The 13,951-nt window shown below is 35.3% G+C and overlaps 1 long non-coding RNA gene across 2 annotated transcripts in view; it reads left to right on the top strand.

The window, feature by feature from the left end:
* Positions 1 to 3,241: 3,241 nt before the first annotated feature.
* Positions 3,242 to 13,951, top strand: part of LOC141496638 (uncharacterized) — a 49,550-nt gene continuing 38,840 nt past the window's right edge. The window contains exon 1 of one of the 2 annotated variants that reach the window (XR_012471073.1): positions 3,242 to 3,636. This is a non-coding gene — a long non-coding RNA (uncharacterized LOC141496638). The remainder of the gene's footprint in view (positions 3,637 to 13,951) is intronic. The other variant, XR_012471074.1, reaches the window with a different exon arrangement.

Raw genomic sequence — 13,951 nt, 5'->3', positions numbered from 1 at the left:
GTTCAACTCTACATTGTTAATATTGAGTGTCTGACTCCCTTATCACACCTCCAAGTCTCAGTCCTGGATGACTCCCATCATTCATCACTTGTGCTTCTGAACATAGAAGGAGAAAATTATATAGTCATTCTGACTAGATCCAACACAAATTTATGTTATATAATCTTACCTGGACTCTCACTGCTTCTAAGTAATCCTTATCATATGTCTCTTATCAGCTCACTACTTCATTTTCTGCAAAAGTTCTCTCAAACCTTTTCAACCCTCCTCAAACTTCTGCTGGCTTACCCTCCCTTCTCCCCTTCAGTTGAGAATCTTCCCTCCTATTGTACTAAAAAATGGAGGTCATTCACAATGTGCTTCCTCTTATCCCTCTTCCTTATATCACTCATAGGCCTTCTGACACTCTCTCCCTTCAGCCTTGTCTCACATGAAGAAAGTTACCAAACTAACTCCTCTATCCATATAAGGGATCCCATTTGATTCTGTTTCATCCAGGACATTTTCCCCCTAGTTACCACTTATTTGCAATTTCTCCCTATCTACGTATGATTATAAAGATAACCCTAGCTCCCTCAACCTCAAAACAACCTCATTTGAATCCTGATCCTTATAACTATTATCCTATATTCTTCAGCCCTTTGTAACAAAACTCCTTGACAAGGTCATCTACAAGAGGCTCCACTTTTCTCTTCTTTCACTCTCTTCTTAATCCATACAGTCTATCTTCTAACCTTATCATTCTATCAAACCTGCATTCTCCAAATGATCTCACAGTTGCCAAACCCAATGGCTTTTTCTTAGTCCTCACTCTCTTAGACTTCTCTACAGCCTTTGATGCTGAATAATTCTCTTCATCTTGATACTCTCCTCTCTAGGTTTTTGGGACACCACTCACTCCTGGATCTCCTCTCTATCTGCTCCTTCTCTTTAACTGGATCCTCATCTAAATTATGTCTTCTTACAATATCTGTCCCACAAGGTTCTGCACTACAGCTCTTTCTCTTCTCCCCCTATACAGATTTACTTGGTGATATCATCAGCTCCCATGGATTTAGTTATCATCTCTATGCTAATGATTCTTAAATCTATTTATCCTGCTGTTACCAAACTAATTCCTCTCTCTATGCAAGTGATCACATTTTATTCCGTTTCATTCAAGACATTGTTCCCCTTCAGACATCTTGAATTGGACATCTAGTTGACATGTTAAACTCAGCATGTTCAAAACTGAATTCCTCATTAGCTTTCTCCTTAAACCTGCTCCACATTTGCTACCTTCCCTCTGGATGTAGATGGTACCACCACCCTTCCAGTTTCTCAAACTCACAGCAACCCTCCTTTTTACTATGTCTCAGCCCCCATATTCAATCAACCATCATTTTCATCTTTGCACTAATTCTTCAAATATGGCCCCTTCTCTTCTCTAATTACAGTCACCACCCTAGGGTAGGCCCTTATCACCTCATGCCTTGATTATTGCAATACCGTTGAGAACTCTGCCTCAAATCTCTTCCCATTCCAATTTATCCTCCATTCAATCACCAAAGGAATTTTTCTAAAGTATAGGTCTAACCATGACATTTCCCTATTAAATAATCTTCAATGACTATCATCTCCAGAAGCAAATATAAAATCCTCTATTTGACATATTTCTGTCCTTTCTGTGTTTCCAGATTTATTATACTTTATTCCCCAGTACACTTCAATCCAGTGGCAGTGGCTTCTTGACTGTTCCATGAACAAGACATGCCATCTTTTGACTTCCTGGAATGTCCTTTCTTCATCCTTGCCTCCTGAGAAACCCAGATTTCTCTAATTTCTTTGAAATCCCAGCTGAAATTTCATCTTGTAGAGGAATCCTTTCCTAATCCCTCTTAATTCAAATGAGTCATCTGGGTTAATTATTTCCTATCTTTCTGTATGGTTTGTATGTATTTGTTTGCTTGTTGTTACCGCCCCCCCATGAGTTTGTGAGCTTCTTAAGGGCTGGGACTGTCTTTTGACTCTTTTTGTAAACTTAAGCAGGGTCTGACACATAGTAGGCACTTAATAAATGTGTATTGAGGGACTGGATCACCCAGCTTCATATGTTGACATAGAACCTGGATCTTCTTGGCTGAGGTTCCATATATATTTCATAGATCTCATGGCTTCTCTGTGGGAGTTAGAAAATGCAGTGAAAGTTCCATCAGCTGATAGTATGGCTGTTGTTGAAGTTGTTGTTGCCACTATTGTTATCAGACTACACCTAGTTGTAAAGATGCAAATTAGTTGGTTTCTGTGACCCAAAGAACCCAAAAGAAAAATGTTGAAAATAACAGTGGCTACAGTTCTCCTAAATAGCTGAATGTGGAAGAAAACTAGCTCCCTCTTCTGAAAAATGATGTTATAGCCTTGAATCTGGGGCTCCTGGAAAACAAATAGTGAGTGAGTGAGTCAGCTTACTAAGCCTAAAAAAGAATGGCTGCTGTCCTAGAAAAAGAGCCATGATGAAGGAAGGCCCAGAGAAGAAATGATGGTGAATTAAAGACATTTGTTTTTACTCTGTAAAGGCCTTCCTCTCTTCCAAGTGAGATAATACATCTAAAGCATTTTGCAAACATGGAAGTTTTTGTTATTATCATGGTTCTCAAATGAAAATTTAGGGATTATGATTTATAAAATGATGACTAAAGTAGTTAAGATCAATATTAAGTCATTAAACTTCCAGCATCAGAATTCTTCAAGGGACTTTAGGGTATAATTTATTTTGGTCTAGTCCTATGATTTTATCAGTAAGTTAACTCATCTGCACATTAACATCTTAGAGAGTCATTTAGAAAACTACTTAGGGAGGTTAAATGGTTCACTTAGATCACACAGCTATTTTTTTATGAAGGAAAGGGGTTTTTTTAAAATATTTTCCCCACTTACCTATAAAGAACATTTTTAACATTCATTTAAAAAAAACCCTTGATTTCTAAATTTTCTTTCTCCCTTTCTCACCTTCCTGGGACAGTAAGTAATTTGATTTTGGTTACACATATCCTATCATACAAAAATATTACTGGGGCAGCTAGGTGGCACAGTGGATAGAGCACTAGCCCTGGAGTCAGGAGTACCTGAGTTCAAATGCAGCCACAGACACTTAATAATTACCTAGCTGTGAGGCCTTGGGCAAGCCACTTAACCCCATTTGCCTTGCAAAAAAAAAAAATCCTAAAATTTAAAAATTAAAAAAAAAAATTACTATGTTAGTCATGTTGTGAAAGAAGTCACGAATTCACAGGAAAAAAAGAAAAGAAAAATGTAGAAAGTGACAACTAGTCTGCTTTGATCAGTATTCATACTCCATTATTCTTTCTTTGGAGGTTGAGAGCATTTTTCATGAGTCATTTAAAATTTTCTTGGATCATTGTGTTGCTGAAAAGAGCTAAGTCATTCACTGTTGGTCATCCTCACAATATTGCTGTTTCTTTGTATAATGTTCTCCTAGTTCTGCACACTTCACTTTCCATCAGTTCATATAAGTCTTTCCAGGTTTTCAGAAATTCACCGGCTCATCATTTCTTGTATTACAGTAATATTCCATCTCCAGTTGTCCTGATCCATATCTGACCAATGGACCCAGATGACTCTGGAGGACAAAATGAGGTTAGTGACTTTGTACAGCCCTTCTTCACTTAAATCTAATTCACTTGTATCATCTCCTGATAGCATGATCCTCTTTGAGAATGAAGGAAAAAACAATAAAAATGATATTCCATTACATTATAGGTCACAACTTGTTCAATAATTCCCTAATTGATGGACATCCTCTCAATTTTCCATTATTTGCCTCTACAAAAAGAACTATGATTTTTTTGTTCAAATAAGTAGTCCTCTCCCTTTTTGAAAAATCTCTTTGGAATACAAATTTAGTAGAGTATTTCTTGATCAAAGGGTATTCACAGTTTAATAGTCCTTTGGGCAGAGTTTCAAATTGCTCTCCAAAATGATTGAATCAATTTACAGCTCTATCAACAGTGTATTATTGTATTTCCCCACCTCCCTCCCAACCTTTATTATTTTTCTTTCATATTAGTCAATCTGATAGATATGAGGTGGTACCTCAGCTGATTTAATTTGCATTTCTCTAATCAATAGTGATTTAGAACATTTTTTCACCTAGTTATAGATAGTTTGATTTCTTCATCTGAAAATTGCCTGTTCATATTCTTTGACCATTTATCAATTACAGAATGTATTTTAATAGATATAAAATTGACTCAGACCCCTATATATTTGAGAAACAAGGCCTTTATCAGAGACCTTATATATAAAATTTGCTATAAAAATTGTTTCCCAATTTTTCTACTTCTATTCTAGGTTGCATTACTTTTGTTTGTACAAAAACTTTTTAATCACTATAATTAAAATTGTCCATTTCTTATCTCATAATGCTCTCTATCTCTTGTTTGAGCATAAATTCTCCACCCTCCCCCATTGATCTCACAGTTAAACTATTACTTGCTCTCCTAATTCCCTTATAGTATCACCTTCTATTTTAAAATCATGTGCACTTGACTTTGATCTTATCTTGATATAAGGTGTAAGATGTTGGTCTGTCTATACCTAGTTTTTTCAATATTGATTTTCAGTTTTCCCAGTGGTTTTTGCAAAATAGTGAGTTCTTATCTCAAAAGCTGGGTGTGTCAAAAATTATATTACTATAGTCATTTGCCACTGTATAATAGAGTTTGAGATGTATTATGACATCTTCCCATTTGTTTTCATTATTCCCTTGACTTTCTAAACCTTTTTTTCTTCTAGAACATCATTATTATGATTTCTTCTAGCTTTATAAAATAATTTTAGTAGTTTGATTGGTATGGGTATGACACACAATAAATAATTTAGGTAGAAATGTCATCTTTATTATATTGGCTTGACCTACTCGTGAGAAGCAAATATTTTTTTTCAATTTTTTTTAGATCCATCTTTATTTGTGTAAAACACATTTTGTCATTGTGTTCATGTGGGTTTAGCTTGGCAAATAGATTCCTTTTTTTTTCTTTTAAAGGAATTTTTCTTTCTATCTCTTATTGTTGGACTTCCTTGGTAATATATAGAAATTCTGATGATTTCTTTTGTGTCCTGAAACTTTTTCTAAAGTTGTTCATTATTTCAATTAGTTTTAGTTGATTCTCTATAGCATCATATCTCTAAAAGATGATTGTTTTGTTCCTCATTTTCTAGTTTAATTTCTAGTACAATACTGAATAATAGTGGTGATGATGCGTATCCTTGCTTCACCATTGATCTTTACTGGGAAGGTTTTTAGCCTATCCATGTTACAGATAATATTTGCTAATGATGTTTGATAGTTACTACTTATCATACTAAGCTCAACTTCATTTATTCCCATGCTCTCTAGTATCTTTAATAAGAATGGATGTATATTTTGTCAAAAGCTTTTTCTACAATAGGATAATCATGTAATTTCTACTGGTTTTGTTATTGATGATCAATTATGCTGATGGTTTTCCTAATATTGACCTAACCCTATATTCCTAGTATAAACCTCACCTAATCGTAGTCTATGATCCTTGTGATATGTTATTGTAATCTCCTTGCTAGTTAGTTTCCTTTCTTTTTTTAGCTCTTCCTAGTGTAAGTATCAACATTCTATTTGTGCCATAAAAGGAATTTGGTAAGAGTCATTCTTTTCTTATTTGCCTAAATAATTTATATAGAATTGGAAGTAATCATTCTTTAGCTATTTTGTAAAATTCACTTGTGAATCCATCTGACTCTGGGAATTTTTTCTTAGGGGGTTCATTGATGGCTCACTCAATTTCTTCTTTTTAAGGTGGTATTGTTTAAGTATTTTGTTTCTTCTGTTAATCTGGGAGATACATGTAATTAGCAAAATAACTCCCAATTATTGCTATAATTTCCTCTTCATTGGTGGCAAATTCACCATTTCATTTTTAATACTGGTAATTCAGTTTTCTTATTTCTTTCCTTTTTTAATCAAATAATGGTTTGTCTATTTAATTGGGTTTTTCTCCCATAAAATCAGCTTAGTTTTATTAATTAGCTTGATGGTTTTTCCTCAATTTTATTAATCTCTCCTTTAATATTCAGGATTTCCAATTTGGTGTTTAAGTGGAGATTTTTTATTTGTTTTGTTCTAGTTTTTTTAGTTATATGCCCAATTCACTGATGTGTTTTCTCTCTATTTTATTAATGTAAGCATTTAGAAGTGAGTACTACTTTCACTCCATACTATAAATTTTCCTATGTTGTCTCATTGTTGTCATTCTCTTTAATGAAATGCTATTTGACCCATTCATTCTTTAGAAATAGATTGTGCAGTTTCCAATTAATTTTAAGTATAACTTTATTGGGGGGGGTGTTAAATGTCTAAGGTTACACAGCTAAGTAATAAGTGTCTGCTGTGGAATTTGAACTCAGGTTCTAGACTCCAGGGCCAGTGCTCTATTCACTTCACCACCTAGTGGCCCTCTTAAGTATAACTTGCAATGATCTTTTATCACATCGAATTTTTAATACATCGTGATCTGCAAAAGATATATTTAATAGATTTTCATTCGATTACAAGATTTTTATACCTGAATACATAGTGAAATTTGTGTAGGTGCTATATACCACTGAGAAAAAGGTTTATTCCTTCCTATTCCCATTCAGTTTTCTCCAGGCGTGTGCTATATGTGACTTTTCTAAAATCCAATTCACCCCCTTAATTTTTGTTGTTTATTTTATGGTTAGATTTATCTAGTCATGAAAGGGGAAATCTGTAATCCTGAAATTTATCCAATTTAAAAATATGAATGCTATGCATTTGGTGCATAAACATTCAATATTGCTATTACTTCATTGTCTATGATACCTATTAGCAAGATGTTGTTTCCTTCCTTATTCACTTTAATTAGATCCATTTTTGCTTTTATTTTGTCTGAAGTCATGATTTTTACCTCCTTTTTTTAACTTTAGTTAAAACATAATATATTCTACTCCAGTCCCTTACCTTTACTCATACAGAGTAAATATACAAGTTCTCTCTGCTTCAAATATATTTCTTATAAACATCATATTGTAGAATTTTGGTTTTTAATCCACTCTACTATCTGCTTTCATTTTATGGGTGAGTTATTCACACTCAAAATTACTTACTTATTGTGTATTTTCCATCCTATTTCATCCCTTGTTATACTTTTCTGTGTTATACTTCTCTCTAACTCTCTTCTCCTATAGGATAAGATAGCTTCTATGCCCAACTGGGTATGTATATTATTCCCTCTGTGCCAAATCTGATGGAAATAAGGTTCAAGCAACAATAACCCTCCTTTCTTCTTTCTCTCCAGGACTTCTTTTACGTATGAGATAATTTATCCTATGCTACCTCTTCCTTTCCTCTTCACATAATGTAATCCTCTTTCCTACCCCTTAATTTTTTAATCAAAGCAATTTGTACTCATACTATCCATATATGAATATATATGTGTATATATAGATATAGATATAGATATATAGATATAAACTTTGACTACCCTAAGAGTTATATAAGTATCATCTTCCTGTGTAGGAATGCAAACAGTTCAACCTTGTGTCTCTTTCCTATTTACCATGTTATATTTCTTTTAAGTCTTGTATTTGAAAATTGCAGTTTCTGCTTAGCTGTGGTCTTTTCATCAGGAATTTTTGAAAGTACTCTATTTCAATGACTATCCTTGCTCTACCCTGAAGGAATATGCTCAGCTTTGCTGTGCAGGTGATTTTTTGTTGTAGGCTGAATTCCTTTGCCTTTAAGAATATCATTTTTCAAGCTCTCTGATCATTTAATGTATAATCCTGACTTGTGAGTCCTTGATATTTTAATTGTTTCTTTCTTGTTGCTTGTTGTACTTTCTCATTGACCAGGGAGTTCTGGAATTTGACTATAATATTCTTAGTAGTTTTCATTTTTGGATCTCTTTGAGGAGGTGACCTGTAGATTACTATTTTATTCTCTTGTTCTCAGATATCAGGGCAATTTTCCTTGATAATTTCTTGAAAAATGTTCTCTAGGCTGTTTTTTTAACCATTTCTTCAATTAACTCTCCTGGAACTATTTGTCAGAACAGTTGTTCCAATGATATTACACATTTTCTTCTATTTTTTATTCTTTTGATTTTATGATTGATTCTTGATATCTCATAGAGTCATTAGCTATTTTACTTGCTTAATTCTCATTTTTTTAGGATTTTATGAGGCAAATGGTGTTATGTGGCTTGCCCAAGGCCACATAGCTAGGTACTTATTAAGTGTCTGAGGCCAGATTTGAACTCAGGTACTCCTGACTCCAGGGCTGGTGCTCTATCCACTGTACCACCTAGCCACCCCTTAATTCTTATTTTAAAGAATTATTATCTTCATTGAGATTCTGCGTCACCTATTTCATCTGACCAGTTCCACTTTTATGGAGTTGTTTTTTTCAGTGTATTTTTTCACATTTTTTCACATTTTTTTTGTGCTTCCAAGCTATTGACTCTTTTTTTCCTGATTCTTCTGCATAACTCTCATTTCTCAATTTTTCTTCTTCCTCTCTTATTTGATTTTTATAATCCTTTTTTGCATTCTTCTAGGAGTTGTTCTGAGCTTTAGATCAATTTATATTTTCCTTTGAGACTTCACATGAAGGTGTTTTTGACATTATTGTCCTTTTCTGTATTTGTCTAATGATTTTTCCCTCTTGACAGAGCAGCTTTCTATGACTGAGGATTTTTGATGGGTTTTGCTCATTTACTAGCCTATTTCATGACTTTTAAAGTTGAGCTCTGATTCTGAGGCAAGGGAACAGTGTCCCAAGATTTTTGCACTGGGGGAAAGGGGTCTGACCATAGGCCTGGTGTAGCAGGTTTCTGAATTGAATGCCACCTACTATGACTGGGCCTCTGGAGCCCTATTGCTCCAGGACACCAGACCTGGTCACTCCCCAGCTGTCCTGGGGACTGGAAGTCTCACAGCTGGCCTGTTCTTCTTGCCTGCTGTGCAGGGACCATGGGGCTTTGCTTGGTAATCTGTGTTGGAGCTAGTAGCCTCCCATTGACTTGGCTGGACACCACCTGTTCTGGGCTATGTTCCCCATTTTATCAAGTAGGACAGATCTTTCCTGTAGTCTTTCTAAGTTATCTTGGACTGGAAAATTGTTTTATCCCATCCTTTGTGGGTTCTGCTGCTCCAAAATTCATTTTGACCCATGATTTAAAGTTACTTGGAAAGGGATTTGGAAGAGTTCAGACAAGTTTCTGCCTTTTCTCTGCCATCTTGGCTCAGTCTCCAAGGCAATAATTTTTAAGATTATAAAAAGAACTCTGAGACCAAAAAGTTGAAGAACTCTTGATCTGAGTTGGGATCAAGGGATACTGTGAGTCCTTCTATTCATATTTGGGTTTATTTGACTTTTTAATCTCCATTGTTGAGTTTGTAATGCCTGGAGGCTTGTTTTTTTTTTTTTTTGGATCCTGTCATTTGCCAATAAACTGTAACCTCCCATAATTTAATCTCTTTTAAGAAACAAATACTGGAAAGGAAAACAAATCAGGTGTAGCCAAAGGTACTGACACTATATGCAATAGTCCACACCCCTAGCCACAGAATTCCAAATTTTAAGAATTGAGTGGGACACCATCAAGTCAAACCCTTTCACCAAAAGAAATCTGCATTATAGAATACATAGTACTTTGCCCCCAACCAAGATGAGAGATCTATTTTATCCTGTCCTTCTAAGCTCAAGTCTTTTTACAGTCATTGTTACCTAGGCAGCTGTCTTCCACCATGATTTTTAGAAACTTGGTTATAGGATTTTATATTTATCACTATCAAATAACTACTGATAGACTTGGCACAGTGCCCTTATCTAATGGGGCACTCATTTGTAAAGATGCTTATTTTTTATCCATTGGTTTAGCCATCTGTTCCCCTCCCAAAAAAAGTGCTGATTTCTCTTGGCAAAGGTGGTTGACTCACCCAGCAGTTCCTTTTATCAAGTAATTCAATTCCTGTCCCTAGCACACTTCCTGTGGCTATGATATAACATGTTCTTTGCCCAAGCTGCCATCTTCCTTATGTTATAAAGGTCTTAAATGCTATCATCACAGAGAACCGGCATGCTCTACCCATGTTTCCTAAATGGATCAGATAACAAGAATCAGAATATTCACTAAATTGGTCTAACCTATCAAGGTATTTCTGAAATCTGGCTTTTTCATCCAGATTTTTTTATTAACTCTCTGAGTTCCATCCTTTATGTAAATATTATTCACATGTAGAATCAGCAAGACCTGGGAGATAATAGGATTCCCCTCACTAAAGGTCCACATATAAAGGTAGGGTGACTGCTTCTTGGGTATGCCTGCAGAAAATTTGTTTTCATGTACGGGTTGGACAAATGGCCTCTGGAGTCTGTGAAGTGTGAAATTCTGGGATTCTGGTGAATTGCACTAGATTAGTTGCTTTCCATAAAAGAAAATATGAGACCAAGGAAAAAGGAATCAAAACCTCCTCAGCAGTTCCTTTATCCTGAAATATCATTTATAGTTTCCACCTTTTTTCCTAGTCTTGCCTGATGACAAAATCATACCAATTTTTCACTTTGTTTGAATGGAGACCAGGAACAAGGTGTCACAAATGAAATTGCCCAAAGGTAAACTGAGGAACATTTTCTTTGAGCAATATAATAGTTTGTTAAAGGTCATGGACCTATAAATAAATTTATAAATCAGTTTAAAGTCAGTGACAAATAATTGAAGATATAATTCTTTTTCATAAGCATAAATCAAAGAACACAGGGTAGATGAGAAAATAATACAATTAATTATAGGATTGGCAGTATTATTAGGGTGAGGAATTATGATTAGTTGCACCAAAGGGAGCCTGCATACACATGTGGGGCCATAATCACCCCTCTGTATCTAGAAAAATACTGTACATATTTATGAGAAGCAGATTATTGATGGTGAAGCAAAGATAGTAGATTCACTGATGTTGGAATGAGATAAGAACACTTATTTAGGCAATGATACACAAAGATTGGACCAAGTCAGCTTGAGTGTTCTCAAAAATAACATACAAATGCCATGAGCTTTTCAGGACATGAAATTATGAGGGATAATAGGTTTCCTTGGCAGAAAGTAATTTTCAAGTGGTGCTGAGGTAACAATTCCCTTTGAATTAAAATGCTTTATGAGGGTATTGAGGCTCTAAACTTAGCTCAGAATTTTTCTTTAATTAAAAGTGATTGATAGAGGGAATAAACTTTGGCATCTAACTGTGAGAGAGGAAGACTGAACTTTCGAACTCATGAGCTGATTTGATTTGCTCAAAGAAAAGACTGGGGAAATATAAAATATATAGAATAAGGTGACAGAAAAGAATTGACTACAAAGTAGAATTAGATATGAAATATAGAATAAATATTTGATTTTCTCAGAAACATTTTATATATCTGGTGGCTGAGTATTGAAGGAAGATGAAGATAAACTCACCATATGAGATATTAATATAATCTGCCATTCCTAGAGACTTAAATTATTTTGCTTCGAAATATAGTTCCCAGGATTGGATTTAAGAGGTTTAAAAATAAAGATTGCAATTCAACTTAATATAATATTTATTCAGCAACTATTATATGCCAGGCATAATTCAAGGTGATGGGTATGCAAAGGAAAAAACATTCAGAAAGCTTGAAATTTTTGTACCATTTCTTCTGGAGCATTTGTATTTTTAGTAGATCCTATGAGTTCCCAGAGGAGTGACTACTACTTTCTCTGTCTTCAGGATTCAAGGGGTTATCCTAAGGGACTGGCTTTCTAATTCTGTCACTCATGAGCCCCCACCAGTGTGCTTCCCATTGACAATTAACCTGTAAAGTTTAATTAGCTTTTACAAAAGGTAAAAAAGTATACTAAGAAGAGTTGTACAAAACATTCACCAATACACAGAATATCTTTGGGGAGTGGGAGATTTTAGGTCCAATTTAGGGCACAATGGTAATGAGTCACATATGTAAAGAACACTTAAAATAAAGGATTATCTTTTACTTTTTTTTATTTTTGCAAGTCAGTGGGGCTAAATGACTTGACCAAGGTCACACAGCTATTATTAAGTGTCAGAGGTCAAATTTGAACTCAGGTCCTCCACTCCAGTGCTCTATCCACTGCACCACCTAGTAGAACACTTAACTGGCTTTGAGAAATAGTGACTTGCTGAGTTCAGAGACAATATTTCCTTTTCTACCCTGAAACTGTCATCCACAGGTAACCATCTTTCTACATCAATCTGCATCCACTTTCACTGTTTTTGATCATAACTAGTCCATGGCCACTATTAATTCTATCATTTACTGCTAACAACTAATGGGCCAGACAGTTCACATTTTACACTAGAGACAAGATGGAGTCACTGGAGATTCTTGAGCATCAGAAAACCATGATCGGGCATTGGTGAAAATAGTGGCTGCCCTTAGTATGTACTATTTAGCTGCAAAATAATATGAAAGATTTGAAAAAAGTGGAAAGATTGGGCAACTTCTCTAATTAGACACAGTAAGTTTTTGCTGATTCTTATGGAAAATTGAATATAAGGCAGAGTGTAATGAATAACCCAGAGATTATCAGCCAGCACAGCAAGAACTGTGTTCAGGATACCAAGGAGGTCGACCCTGGTGCTTATGTTGTCTAGATAATCAGCAAATTGGCTTGGCTTGGCACCCAATTCATCAGCTTGGAAATTTATTGAAAACCTCAAGCACAAAACTATGTGAGCCAATCAGGGAAGTATACATTCAGGAAAAAACAAAGTTTGATTGAGCAGCCCAATGTCAATGTTTAATAATAGCAAGAGGCACATGAGTGTGGCTTGCCTTGAGGTGCTGAGGAAAATGGCAAGCTGAAGGCTGAGTCAGTCAAAGACTTGGCCAAATGCCACCCCAACATAGTGCACATCACTTCATGAGGACACTCAGTCTCCATCTTTAAATGCATCACTGCCGATAGCTTGGAAGCTACGTGGTAAGTGAGGTGGAAGAGGGTAGGAGATTGGGAAGGGGTTGAGAGTTCATGTAGCCAGGGAATCTAAAAAGCTATGAAACTACTCGATGAAACTACCACAAGATAAATGGAATTCCTTATATCTCTAAGGGACCTTAGAGGTCATCTAGCCTACATCTATCATTTTACACATAAGAAGCTGAGACCCAAAGAAATGATTTGTCCAAGGTCACACAGATAGGAAGCAACAGAGCTGGGATGCCAACTGAAAGTCTCCAATTCTGCTTCATTTGCTCCATGGCAAGGCTAAACTGGCTTTCTTACTCAAATCTGACATTGCATCTCTCATCTCTCATACCTTACCTCTGAGAATATATTTTCCTTCAAAGTTCATCTCAAGCATTAACTCCTATAGGAGGTCTTTCCTGATGTCCCCTATTTTAAATTACTCTGTTTTATTGTTCATATTTTTATTTTATAGAGTGTAAGTGCCTTGAGGGCACTGTTGCATTTTTATTTGTGTGTTCCCTAAGCACAATACTTGAAAAATAGTGGATACTTAAAAATGTGTTTTGACTCCTTTGTTCTAGTAATACCACTACTAGGTCTATATCCCAAAGAGATCATAAAAAGGGGGAAAGCACCTGTGTGTACAAAAATATTTGACAAGAATTGGAAATTAAGGGAATGCCCATCCATTGGGAAAGAGCTGCAAAAGTGGTAGTATATGATTGTAATGGAATACTATTGTTCTCTAAAGAAATGATGAGTAGGTGGATTTCAGGAAAAAACCTGACAAGATTTCCATGAACTGATGCTGAGTGAAGAGACTAGAACCAGGAGAACATTGTACACAGTAATAGCAACACTGTGTGATAATCAGCTATGATAGACTTAGATCAAAATCAATTCTCAAAGACCTGTGATGGCAAATG

The sequence above is a fragment of the Macrotis lagotis genome, chromosome 8 (genome assembly GCF_037893015.1).
Source record: "Macrotis lagotis isolate mMagLag1 chromosome 8, bilby.v1.9.chrom.fasta, whole genome shotgun sequence".
In the NCBI taxonomy this organism is placed as follows: Eukaryota; Metazoa; Chordata; class Mammalia; order Peramelemorphia; family Peramelidae; genus Macrotis; species Macrotis lagotis.
The sequence above is the reverse complement of the archived record's forward strand: the minus strand, read 5'-3'. Positions and strand labels throughout refer to the sequence as shown.